Source organism: Pelophylax lessonae (assembly GCF_965119305.1).
Source record: "Pelophylax lessonae genome assembly, chromosome: 2".
NCBI classification, from domain to species: domain Eukaryota; kingdom Metazoa; phylum Chordata; class Amphibia; order Anura; family Ranidae; genus Pelophylax; species Pelophylax lessonae.
Genome location: NC_138769.1, coordinates 53,286,718 through 53,300,145, shown reverse-complemented (window position 1 = coordinate 53,300,145; position 13,428 = coordinate 53,286,718). Strand labels below are relative to the sequence as shown.

Sequence of the window (13,428 nt, the reverse complement as noted above, 5' to 3'; positions counted from 1 at the left end):
TTGTCTTGTTTACCTTACCTGGTGGTTCACAGGAATAAGGTGGTTCTGTGTCCATGTCTGTCGTTCCTTCCGAAGGTCTCATCTGACTTTCATCTGAATGAAGTCATTGTGTATCTCTCCCTGTGTCCCGAGCCTAAGCATCCTAAGGAAGTTGCCTTGCACTCCCTGGATGTGGTTCGGGCAATAAGGGTGTATCTGGCAGCTATGAAGTCTTTTAGGAAATCAGACTCACTGTTTGTCCTCGCGGATGGACCTCACAAGGGGCTGGCTGCTTCTGCTGCGACCTTTTCTTGGTGGGTCAGACAGACTGTGATTCAGGCTTATTCTATTAGGGGTCAAGTTCCTCCTTTCCCTGTCAAGGCGCACTCTACTCGGGCGCTTAGTGCCTCGTTGGCCTTCCGTTATCAGGCGTCGGTAATGCAGGTTTGCAGGTGGCTACCTGGTCGTCTGTACACACATTCAATAATATTCACATTCAATAATTTTTTATAAAGTGGATGCTTCTTTTGGCCGCAAAGTTTTGCAGGCTGCTGTTTTATAGGACTTGTCCTCTTTGAGGGTGTTTTTTTCAGGTGAGCTCCAGTTGTTGACAGTTGAGCTCCAAGTTACCTGGTTGGCTATGTTTAGCCTTGGGGAAGTTTTTTTTTTTTTCCTGCTGTTCCCACCCCTCACCCTCCATGGTTATGAATATCAGGAACTGTGTCTGTCAATGAATGAAAGCGAAAATTGGATTTTGTCTTACCGTAAAATCCATTTCTCTGATGTTCATTGATTGACACAGCACCCACCCCTCTGTGGAGTTGGGTTTTTTCCTTTTGACACTGCTTGTTACAAAACTGAATACCTATAGCAGGAAGTGGGAGTATACCCCCAGTGACTGCCCCATCTGCATGTTTAGGCTTTTTATCTGCCTAGTGTCTTACGCCTGTAGGGGGCAGTATAACCCTACGGTCAAGAAGATGAAGAGCTGTGTCCGTCAATGAACATGAGAGAAATGGATTTTACAGTAAGACAAAAATCCAATTTTTTTTTTTTTTCCCTCCCTAAACTTTTTGCAGCTTCGAGGCCACACCTGAGTTTGTGAATGGGACCTAAAGTGTGTTTTCTGCAGGTCCTCATTGGATCGTTTTTGTTTAACGTGATTCTAAACCAAAATGCTTTGTTTTATAGTGTTGGATGGAGTAGGGAAGGGTTTGAAGTTTTCATTCAGGTTTTCATTGAGGTTTGTCCCCACTGGGGAAGTTTGCGCTCTGTCTCTATTGTCATTGGTACTGAAATTGAGAAAAAAAATTCAAACTTAAAGGCCTGTACACACGATAAGAAAATCTGAAGTAAAATTTTGTCCGAATCGGATCTTTCGTATAGTGCTTTCGACAGCCGATTACGAATTTTCGTACAATAAAAACTGGATGTGCAGGCTATAAAAATTTTTATTGTACATAAAAACACAACGTCCGATTTTCGTTCAATTAGTACAGTTTTTGTCCAGGATAAAAAAAAAAAAAAGCAGAAGAGCAAGACTAGGCATGCTCGGAAAGGAAAGAATGCATACAAAACAATTCAACACATGACATCACTTCTGAAGTTGAATTCTGTCATACAGGATTTTTCATATAAAAGTAAACTCCATTTCCATATGAGACTAGCATGCAACAAAACACTATAGAAAATTTGTCCGATAATCTGATCGTGTGTATGAGGCTTAAGAGTTGTCGGCAGAACAAATCTGAAGGAGAAATCTTCAAATGGGGGCACCTGTTCCACTGACCATTATCTGAGAGGTATTCCCTTGCTTTGGAAAGATTAAATTCTACTTCCTGTTGTAGCTATGGGACTGGAAGTGAATACAATCCTTCTAAAAAGACCCAAAATTACAAAAAAAAACCCAAATGACAAAAAAAAAAAGAAAAACAGAAAATATACTCTTATACAGGCAGAAGCCTGTATGTACAAGGCCAGATGGAGATTTTTTACTTTTAAGCCCCGTACACACGTACCGAATGTTGGCCGAACGATCGGCCGTCTTTTGTCCGGTGCTGTCCTGTCGGTTGAAAAGTGCTAAAGACTGCACACGAATTTTGTCGGCCAACAACAGCCGACTGCAGAAGTGATGTCATGTGATGGTTAACTTTCCGTGTGTTTTTTCTTCTCTGAGCATGCCCAGTCTTGCTCATCTGCTGTTTGTCGGCCGAATTCTGTACTGACTGGCAAACAATCGGCCGTTCTGGTGTTGGCCAACAAAAATTTTATAGCCTGCACACCAGATTCTGTTCGGCCGAAAAGTCGCAGTCGGTTGTCGGAAGCATCATACTAACAAGCTGACAATCGGCTGATCGGTCGGTGGCCGGATATTTACGGCCGACAATCGCTACGTGTGTACGGGCCTTTAGTCCTGGTGACTACTTTCACCAGGACTGAAATAGAGAGAAAATCCAAAAAGGATTTGTCCCCAGAACTGGAGTAGAGGAGCAACCTTCCCATTGGGACTTCCTAATGGGACGCAGATGACAACATAACCTGAAGGGTTATTTACTGTATTTACCCTACTTTAATCATAATAATAAACACGTTTAGAATGTTGATATATGTTAAAGAGGTTGTAAACCTCAGAGAAAAAAAAAAAAAAAAAACAAAACCTGAAAGACAAAGGTATAATGAGGTAGTATGGTATAATATAATACTTACCTTAGAACAAAGCCCCTGCAGCACCGCCCGCTCACTGGTGACATGGCTGACCCGTTCAGCCATCTTCCTTCCGTATTTGCGTCCTCCGGCCATCTGATTGGCCGGATCCGCGATGACATCACTCCCACACATATGCGGGAGCCGCCGTTCACATCACAGGGTTCTGCAGGAACGGCACGGGCGGCCGTTTCTTTAGAGCTCGTGTGTCAGCGATGCCACTGGCTGCATGTAAGGTAAATATCTCCTAAGCGGTGCATGTTTAGGGATATTTACACTACCTATAGGTAAGCCTTTATCATAGGCTTACCTATAGGTATACGTTACAGAGGAAGCTTTACTTCCTCTGTAAAGCCAAGTTTTTCTTTTCCAGTTTTGGATAGAGTAAGGAAGAGTTCAAATCACTGTCGGTCTTTATTTTTGTATATCCTTAGGTAGCTTTCCCTTTTACTTTTGCTCTGTAAACTCAACCGGAAGTAAGTCCAACGTGAGGGATTTCCCTTCTTGAAACAGTCCTCACAAGTGTCCCCATTGGAAGATTTTCCCTTATTCCTGCTGCCGTTATATTTTAATCTGTAGGACTGCTTTTGTTGTTCGAGAATTCTCACTTCCAGTCCCAGTGAAATCCTATATGCCATAAATCTCCTTCAGGGTGACACACTCAACATTAGTAAACCAGCAGAGGTGGTAATACTTCCCTCCAGTCATGCTAAACGAAAAGAAAAGTTTTTGTTTGAATTTGACCTTTTAAACTTTTCACTTTGGGTTATTGACTATGTCAATGATATTTCTAGGTTCCGTAATGAGATATAGTTCAGGCTCTAAAACAGAAGTGATAGTGGGTCACTTACTCTTCACCTCATCTATTCACAAAAAGTCTTGTATTGTTTTCACAGAATACATGGTGTTCTGTGAATGGACAATGGGAGAGGAGGGGTTACCCTCTGTGACGTACATGTGAGATATACTGTATATGGGAGGTGTATTCACATTTAAAAGTAGTACAAAGTTTGTGTGGCTCTTCCTTATCAATGGGAAATAAAAATATCTTTGTTAGTATTAACTTTTTCATAGTTGCTGTTAATGTTTTTAAGCACAACTATGTGACTGTAAACGGGTCTAAGATTGTTTTAGCCATGTGCGTTGCATTGTGCGATGAGGCCATTTGGAAAGTAAAGGTTCTTTTAATGAATTGTGTGTAGCAGCTAAGACTGTCAGATGTATGCTGCAGCTTTTTGTATTTTCTTTACTACAAGTTTGCTTTTAAGACCAAAACTTTTTTTCTTTCGTTCATTGACAGACACTGCTCCTGATATTCATAACTATTGGGTTATACTGCCCCTACAGGAGTAAGACACTAGGCAGAAACTATTTCTGGCTGCACCGATGGGCAGTCTCAGGGGGTATACTCCCTCTCTGCTAGTCACTCAGTTTTGTTACAAGCAGTGTCAGGAGAATAGGGATAAGGACCTAGTTCCTTGCTGGGATCTTTGATCCTGGCAATTTTTTTTCTTTTTAGTTAGAAATTTTTTCTCCTGTATTTTTCCTGTGAGATCTACAATCAACTGTCGGACTTGGTGAAGGGCTAGATAATCCAGATCCAGTGGTCACCCTAGTCTGACCAGTGAGAGTATGCAGATCTCAGCTCCACGCTAGGTCGGCCACCACATAGCCCCACTGGATGAGGGCTGGCCCGCGAGTTAAATTCCCTGCCGAGGTCGCATATGACCAGGTCTGAGCCCAAGTCGCAGCCTTCCTCCTGGCAGACAGCCCCCCCATTTAGATGGAGAGGGGTTCTGTCTGGAGCGGTACCCGTCTAGTTCCTGGTATGGTGAGTAGTTGTCCCTCCTCTTCCCCTGGAGGGTTTTGGGGTGGACGTGGGCCTCTTTGTGGGATGGTCGGACCCCCGGGTTTCCCTCCTTCCCGCAGGCACCCCCCCTTTGCCGAGTCACTCACCTGCCCCCCTCCACATATGTTGGGGCTGTTTGGGTAGTCTGGCCACTGTTCCTAGGTGGGGGCAAGGAGATTTACTAGCGATGGGGGCCGAGGGGGTGCGCCGCCGGCGACTGGTCAATCGACTGTGCAAGGGGTTGTCTCTGGCAGGGGCTCCTGCCAGGGCCCCCTCATCCAGCCCTCCTGGGTCCCTGTATGCCTTGTGGGGCCGCCAGTTTGTTGTAGCCTGTGTATTCCTATACACGGTGGCCATGTTTGTGTAGTCCAGAGGCCATTTTGCTGTGGTTGCCATTGACAATAGTGGCGACTATGACAGTGGAGCCCTGTGGGCGGCGATTTCGGCAGTGGGAACCCTCCTCATCCCCTGGTGCTGACTCCTGGATGATTTTACTTCCTGATTGCCGCATGTGTATTGCATTATCCTGGTGGCTGCAGGCGCTTGTTTCTGCGGGTGGGGAGTCTGGTGGAGTCCTCTCCCTCTCTGCTGAGGATCGCTTGGTGCCTTGTACCTGACGGCCAGGTGGTGCTGCCAGCGAGGTGGAGGTTGTCCCTTAGCAGTTTTTTTACACCTTTTGTGGGGTACCCCTGGTGACTCATGAAGTCTTTGGAGCACATTTCTCCACCTGATCCCCTCTCTGAGGCTGCTGGTCCCTCCGGATCCCAACCATCAATCCATGGTTGGGATCCACTGACGGCGGTCCTGGAGTCCCTTGTGTCCCGGTGGAGGTTGCTTTCGGCGATGGGCTAGCAAAAAGCGCCTCCCGCCTTCCCCCTGCGGGAGGCGCTGTGTGTGCGTCTCTCATCAGATTCTCAATCTGATTCAGCCACTGCAGACGTGGGTCACCTTCTTAACCTTCCTTCAAGGGGGGTGTTGAAAAGAAGTTGGCCTTGAGTACCATCAAGGGCCAGTTGTCGGCTTTGGCGGTCTTCTTCCAATGACCTTTGGCCACACACTCCCTGGTACGTACCTTATTTCAGGGTGTCCGACCTATGGTCCCTCCAGTGCAGGCTCTGTTGCTGTCTTGGGATCTCACTTTGGTGCTTTCAGCTCTACAGAAGCCTGCCTTTGAAAATATTTGGGAGATTCCCCTGCTTAGGCTGTCCCAGAAGGTGGCCTTTTTGGTAGCTATCACCTCTGCGCGCAGGGTGTTGGAACTGGCGGCATTATCCTGTTGTTCACCCTATCTGGTGATTGACAGGGATAAAGTGGTTCTTCGTCCCTGTCCGTCTTTCCTTCCAAAGGTTGTTTCTGATTTTCATTTGAATGAAGACATTGTGTTGCCTTCCCTGTGTCCCAGGCCAAAACAACCAAAGGAAATTGCCTTGCATGTCTTGGGATGTGGTCCGGGCAATTAGGGGGTACCTGGCAGCTACAGAGTCTTATGAAGTCAGACTCTCTCCTTGTGCTCACGGAAGGACCTCGAAAAGGGTTGTCCGTTTCCTCTCTGACCATTTCCAGATAGATCAGACAGACGGTGGTTCAGACCTATTCCATCAGGGGTCAGATTCCTCCTTTCCCTGTCACAGGTGCACTCTACTCTGGCACTTAGTGCCTCCTGGGCCTTCGGTCATCAGGCGTCAGTGACGCAGGTTTGCAAGGCGGCCACCTGGTCGTCGGTGCACACTTTTACAAGATTTTATAAAGTGGATGTGTTGGCATCTGCGGATGCTTCTTTTGGCCACAAGTTTTTTGCAGGCTCCTGTTTAACAGGAACTGATCCTCTTTGAGGGTGTGTTGTTTTTTGCAGGTGGGCTCCAGTTATTTGGTTGAGCTCCTGTTGCCTGGTTGGCTAATGTGTAGCCATGGGAATTTTTTGTTGTTCCAACCCCTCATGTTTAACACTGCTTTGGGACGTCCCAATGGTTATAAATATCAGAAGCTGTGTTTATCAATGAACGAAAGAGAAAATTGGATTTTTGACTTGCCGTAAACATCCATTTTTCTGATGTTCATTGATGGACACAGCACCCACCCCTCTGTGGAGTTATTATTCTTCTGGCACTGCTTGTAATAAAACTGAGTGGCTATAGCAGGGAGAGGGATTATACCCCCTGGGACTGCCCATGGGTGTAGCCAGAATTCTTTTCTGCAAGAACATCAGGAGCTGTGCCAGTCAATGAACATCGGAGAAATGGATTTTACAGCAAGTCAGATTAAAACCCTGGCATGCCATCTGTGTTCCATGTGAGAGATTTCACTTAATTTCCTGTGCTGTGGACACAATAGAAAGATTTTCTCCAACTTCCTGAAGTGAGGTCAATCCTCTTTTTGCCAAAACAAGTGTCCCTATTGGAATATCTTACCATCTATTTCAGTTCTGTTGACAATCCTTATAGGGGTTCTAACCCCTCTTGGCTTTATTTAAAACTTGAAAGAGATTTTAGGTACAATAAATATTGCTCATATGTTTTTGAAATCATAATTTCCTGCTTGGGGAAATACCGTACATTTTTGAAGTTTTTCTATTTATCCACATTTACCGTGTACCTATTTTGTATTGATTGTTGAAAAAGATCTTCCCATATTACTGAGAAAGTCCAAGTTGTCATTTTTCTGTCCAGTCTAAGTCTAAAGCTCTACTGTACAAAGTATTAAAGGTAAAAGCCGAAACAAGCAAATTGTATTGTTGAATTCAGTATCCAGACAGACAAATCTGTCTATTGACAAATAAGAGATGAATAAAAGAACCGTGGTGCGTTTTTATGAATACTGGCTCTTTTGCGCCACTTTTCCCATTTATGATTAGTGGTGGCTGTCCGGCACCGGGATATTTGTCAAGGTTTCCTTTTTTAAATGGCGTTAATTCATAGGAGTGGCCAATCGCCTTAGCTAGTCAAATGTATACCCGTTTTTAAGCCTTTCTGTGAATTGGTGCTCCTATGCTGAAACGGCTGACCGTTTACTTTAGGGCATGTGATTTCTGAGCATCCAGTTGTAAAATTCTTGTTGGCTCCAACCACTTGCCTTTAACCGGACCTTGGTTCAGTTTTTTTTCTCTTACTAACCCCAAAGATGGGGCACTGCCCCCCCCTTTGACGCCAGAGACGGGGCACTGTCCCCCCCCCCCATTGTTGATGCCAGCAATGGGGCACTGTTGTCTCCCCCCCCCCCCCCGTTGATGCCAGCGATGGGGCACTGTCTCCCCCTCTTTGTTGACATCAGCAAAGGGGCACTGCCCCCCCCTCTTTCATTCCAGGGATGGGGCACTGTCCCCCCCCCCTCCCTGTTGATGCCAGCGATGGGGCACTGCCCCCCCCCCCCCTGTTGATACCAGAGATGGGGCACTGTCGTTTCTCTCCCCCCCCCCCCCTCCCACTGTCGATGCCAGCGACAGGGCACTGTTCCCCCTCCCCCCCCCTCCCCAGTGGATACCAGTGACTGGGCACTGTTCTCCAGGTGCAGTAGATTCTTTGTTTCTCCCTGTGCAGGTGGTATTTGTTACTGACACCGTAAACCAGCCCTTGTGTTTAGAAAGTTGGAGGACCCCTGGTTTTAAATGATCAGACTGATGGCTGGTACGCATGGGCTGAATATCAGCCGGTACTGGCTGGCGACATTCGGCCAGTGGTACAGAAGCCTGTCCGACAGAAGCCGATTTAATGTCCAGCTTCTGTCGGACGGGCATGCTATAAACTTAGCAGCCGACTGGCATCAGATGAGCGCTAACAGCCAGTGGCTATGAGCGCTGACTGGTGTTTCAGTGGCTCCAGTACTTTGAGTCACTGACCCAGAACTATTGTAAAGACCTCCTATAACAAGCTATTACTGACCTCTCTAGCTGCTTGTACTGTAAAGCAATCAATTCATTCTGAAACTTCCTCAAAGACTCTACAGCTGGATTTTAGAAACACACCTAAAACTCATGCTGGTAGTTAATATTTGAGGGCTGGCAGGCTGTCAAGATTCTGCATTCATGGAATAGAGCTAAGATTTCATGGACTGTGCTGTGAAGTCTGAAAATATATTTCCAGACAATGCTTATAGATAGACCTGAATTAGATCCTGGTTTTAACATGCTTTTACCCCTTGTTCAGAATATGTAAATACTTTAGTGTGTGTGAGGTTCACCTAAAAGTTGTTTTAAATTTTAGACATAAAATATGAACAAACTACATATTTTTATCTGTGTACTTGTGTCTATCCAAAGCATTAAGTGTGATTTCTTTCTGCTGCCTTGTTCCTTTATGTGCATAAGTCACTTCTGACCGCTTTTCCCAACTCTAAGGCTGGCCATACATTATACAATTTTCTTAGAAGTTTCTGTACAATGTTCTTCTAGATTCACCTTCTACTATGTAGTACAAAGGCCTGCCTAATTGGATACAATTGAAAGTGTTATTTCGTTTTGACCTCATATTATATGGTTTTTGGTAAATCGAACTGAAAATTGAACATGTACGGCCAGCCTAAGGGCTCCTTTACACTTGCTGCCTTCAAAATGTGGCAATGGACATGCTTTTAAAGTGCTCTGAATGCCATTTAAATCACCTGTCACTAAATAAAATGGTTACCTTGCAGTCCTGTTCACACTGTTGTGTTTGCTTCGCTTCTAAAATTATACCCCATGTCGCTCTCTTGGTGCTTCAAAGCGTCTCCAAAGCCTCCATAGATGTTTATGATAATGCTTGCTTACAGCACCTGAAACTTTTGAGGGGCTTTTATTCAGCATTTGCTTTGCTTTGTTTTGGAGGTATTACAGGTATGAGAGATCCCAGGATACACTGGGAAACCAACAAGGGAACCAGAAAGACGTCATCAGTAGTTCCTCCTGGTTCATGTGTATATATTCTGGTAGTGTCTGATGCAGACATCAAATCTGGTGTGCAGCATGGAGCACCAAGAAGGTGATCGGGGTCCGGATTGGAGCGGAGCAACAAGCAGATGGCACACGTGTGTAGCAAGAAGGTGAGCAGAGACTGGAGAAAGAGGATTCAGTGGTAGAGGATCAGCAGAGCTGGGGGACCAGAGCAGGAGAAAGTAGCAGTTGTCACACATGGGGAGGTGAGCAGGGACTGGAGAGAGCAGGATCAGCAGACCTGGGGGTTACTACTAAGCGGGGATCAGAAAAGCTAGGTGTTATAAATGAGCATGGGATCTGCTGAATGAGGGTACTAATAAGCTGGGGATCTGCTGAACGAGGGTACTTACAAGCTGGGGATCCAGGTAAGTGCAGGTACTACTGAGCTGAGGTTCTACTGGGTCCCTTTAAAACAATTAGAAAATCAACACACAGGGCAATTGTCAAGCTTCATTCAAGTTTCCAAAAAGCATATCAGAAGCATCAAAAATGCACCAAAAAAGCATGTTGAAGCTTTAGGCACTTTAATGTGTGCTTAAAGTCGAAGTGTAAATGAGCCATAAGAGATCATTGCTTAAGGGGAGGAGAACTTTGAGCCCTGATTGGAGGAAGGGGACACCCCCCCCCCACCCCCGTGAAGAGGAGGGTGGGGGTGTCCCTTCTGTCCAATCAGGGCTCAAAGCTCTTCTCACTGAGCTTTATAATGTGAGACTTCATATCTCCGCCCCCCTGCTTTTTAGAGCTGAGAGATGCTGTGTAAAGTGTGTGTTTTAGAAGGCGGTAGAGGATACATGGCTGCGGATAAACAGGGTACAACTTATGTACAAAGATTTGTTTTGTCTCCATTTATCAGCTGATGTTAGTCACTTCACTGGGTGTATGTAAGGGTTTACAACTATTGGATTACGGATTTTTGCTATTAGTTTTTTCTTAATGTATATGGAAAGCCAACATGTTAATTCATTTTCAGTAGAGGACATTTAAAACCAATCGTCAGTATTTATTTGCCTTTACTTTCCCTTTCTGTGCTTCAAAGTCAACAGGCAATGAGTTTATCCCCTCTTAGGGTGTTTTCACACTTGGTGTGATTGCCTGGTCCGAACCCGAGTTCGATTGCTCCCCCCTCCCCCTGCCCCCGATGGACTGTGTTCACATTTGATTTCTGTATCCGAACCGTGGTACACTTGTGTCATCAAGCGCCGGCGTGTACTCATGTTGCTTAGCAACCGCTGTAAACGAGAAAGTGCCAAAATGGATAGAATTGCTTGCTTTGGTACGATTGCGTTCTCATCAGAAGCGAACCGTACTGGAGTTCACATGAACCGTACCCCGGACCACCCTTTTTTAAGTGGACTCGGGTACGGTTCGTGGGTGCGCACCCGAGTTCAAAGACAGCGTTCACATCATCAAAGAGAACCGAATTCTGACGTCAATCGAACCCGGGTCCGCACCAAAAGTGCTAGTGTGAAAACGCCCTCAGACAGCTGTCACAGGAATAAGTGTCCCTATTGGAAGGTTTTCTGTTTTTATGACAACTCAAACATTTGGACTTACTTGCATTTCCTGTGACATTGGTGATCAGAACATTTAGAGAGTAAAGTTCCCCAATGGTGACACAGACGCCTATAAAAAAACATGATGTGTCTAAACCCCTTACCACTCCATCCAAATCTTAAAGGAAAAAAGTTGCCTTTAGTTTATACTTTACTTTAACTTAAAAAGCCTGGAAAGTGTTCTGTAGAGTCATCAGCTGTTTGCTGACATTGAGGAATGTGATGAGCAGTAAAAGGGTTTTCTATAATGTGCTACATTTCCAAATAGATGCTACTGGCTGCTTGTTGAATGTATATTAGGATGGAGCCTATCCGCGTTCTTGTTTGCTCACTGCAACCTGCAATTTGCAGACTGTGTCAGAGTTGCATCATCAGAGGAGTCATCGCTTTACTCACATGCTGTCCAGTCTGAATCATAAGTATCTGAATCACTAAAACATTTTCTGATATACTGTAGAGCTTGTTGTCATTCAGTTATTGTGACAGTGCCAGTTCTCCCAACAAGATAAAGCTGCTGAGTCCTTGGGTCATTGATCATGTCTGGTGACTTGCTCAGTAGACTTTATGGCTACTGAATTTAAAATGATTTGGTCCACATCTCTTTTGAAGGTTTTCACCTTACCTCTTGGCATTTTTCAAACTTTGCTATTACCAAGAACCTGTAATAATTTTGAATTGGAAAGGTATGTGTACGTGTGAATGTATATATGTGTGTGTTCACATGGCAGGCATCCAATCGCGTGACTAAGTGCTTTGATAGTGTTGATCTCTATGAATATGTGATATTTGAACGTTAATCTTTCCTTGTGATCACCTGCTGCCCTGGGATATCTGAGCAGCAGAGTCTCCACCCATATACAGTGCTGTGTAAAAGTATTTTGTCCCCTTCCTGATTTTTTTAAAAATTTTTTTTTGCATATTTGTCACACTAAAATGATTCAGATCATCAATCAAATTGTAATATTACACAAAGATAACCCCAGTAAATACAAAATGCAGCTTTTAATGATTTTACTTCAAGCTAAGTTCCACCTAAAAGTAGAACTTCCGCGGATCAGCTCCCCCCACCTCTGATGCCACATTTGGCACCTTGGAGTGGGGAGGGGGGAATGGGTACCTGGTTTTTGACAGGTATACGTCCCCACTTCTGGGAGATGGCGTCAATGGGAAGTTCGCCCCTCCTCCTTCCCCCACCGCTGGGCCATTCAGAAAGTGCAGCGCGCTTCGCGCATACGCGGTAGGGAACCGGTTGTGAACCGGAAATGCTTCACTGCCTGTTTACTTTACAAAGCACGGCGACAGCAGGACCCGGCAGCCAATCTGACAATTGGCTGGGGTGCCGACATTGCGGGCTCCCTGGACAGGTAAGTGTCTTTATATTAAAAGCCACCAGCTACAATAATTGTAGCTGCTGACTTTTTTACATTTTTTTTTTTTTTTCCCCCATCTGGGACACACACCACTTTTAAGGGAAAAAAGCTGTCCAAACCTGCCTGGCCCTATGTGATAAAGTAATTGCCCCCAGCCCCTCCTTGCTAAATGAAGTGTGATTATAAACATTTTTTTGGAAAGCGGAGTTAAATTTCACTTGCCACACCCAGGCCTCATAAGGCTCCGTTCACATGTCAGCGTATGATCGCGGGCAGAACCGCCGCGGTTCCGCCGGCGATCCGGAGATTTATTGCAAATCGCGGGACGCCTAGCGTTGCCCCGTTGATTTGCAATAGCCCCCCAAATGCCGAGCGATGTTGCCGCGATTTACGCCCGCCGAATCGCGGCAACATCGCGCAAACAAAATCGCGGGACGCAATACGCTCCAAAGAAGCTCTTGTACTTTTTTGGAGCGTATTGCGTCCCGCGATTTTGTTTGCGCGATGTTGCCGCGATTCGGCGGGCGTAAATCGCGGCAACATCGCTCGGCGTTTGGGGTGCTATTGCAAATCAACGGGCAACGCTAGGCGTCCCGCGATTTGCAATAAATCTCCGGATCGCGGGCGGAACCGCGGCGGTTCTGCCCGCGATCATACGCTGACATGTGAACGGAGCCTTACTGCCAGATCTGTTAAATCAAGAAATTACTGTCTGACAATGTGAAAAGGAAGCTGTCTATGTCAAGCACGCTAAAAGATTTCAAAAAGCAACACATGCCACATTCTAAAGAAATCCAAGAACAGATGAGAAACAGTAGTAGTTGAGATGTATCAGTCTGGAAAGGGTTACAAAGCCATCTCTAAGGCTTTTGGGACTCCAGAGAACCACAGTGAGAGCCATTATCCACAAATGGAGAAAACTTGGAACAGAGGTGAACCTTCCCAGGAGTGGCCGGCCTACCAGAATTACTCCCAAGAGCAAGAACCCAGAAAGTCTAAACAACTGCAGGCCTCACTTGCCTCATTTAAGGTCAGTGTTCATAATTCAACAGTAAGAGACTGGGCAAAAAT

General features: G+C 45.5%; 1 protein-coding gene across 1 annotated transcript in view; it reads left to right on the top strand.

The window, feature by feature from the left end:
* The window catches only part of DYRK1A (dual specificity tyrosine phosphorylation regulated kinase 1A), a 169,735-nt gene that overhangs the window by 13,799 nt on the left and 142,508 nt on the right, over positions 1-13,428 (top strand). The window lies entirely within an intron of this gene.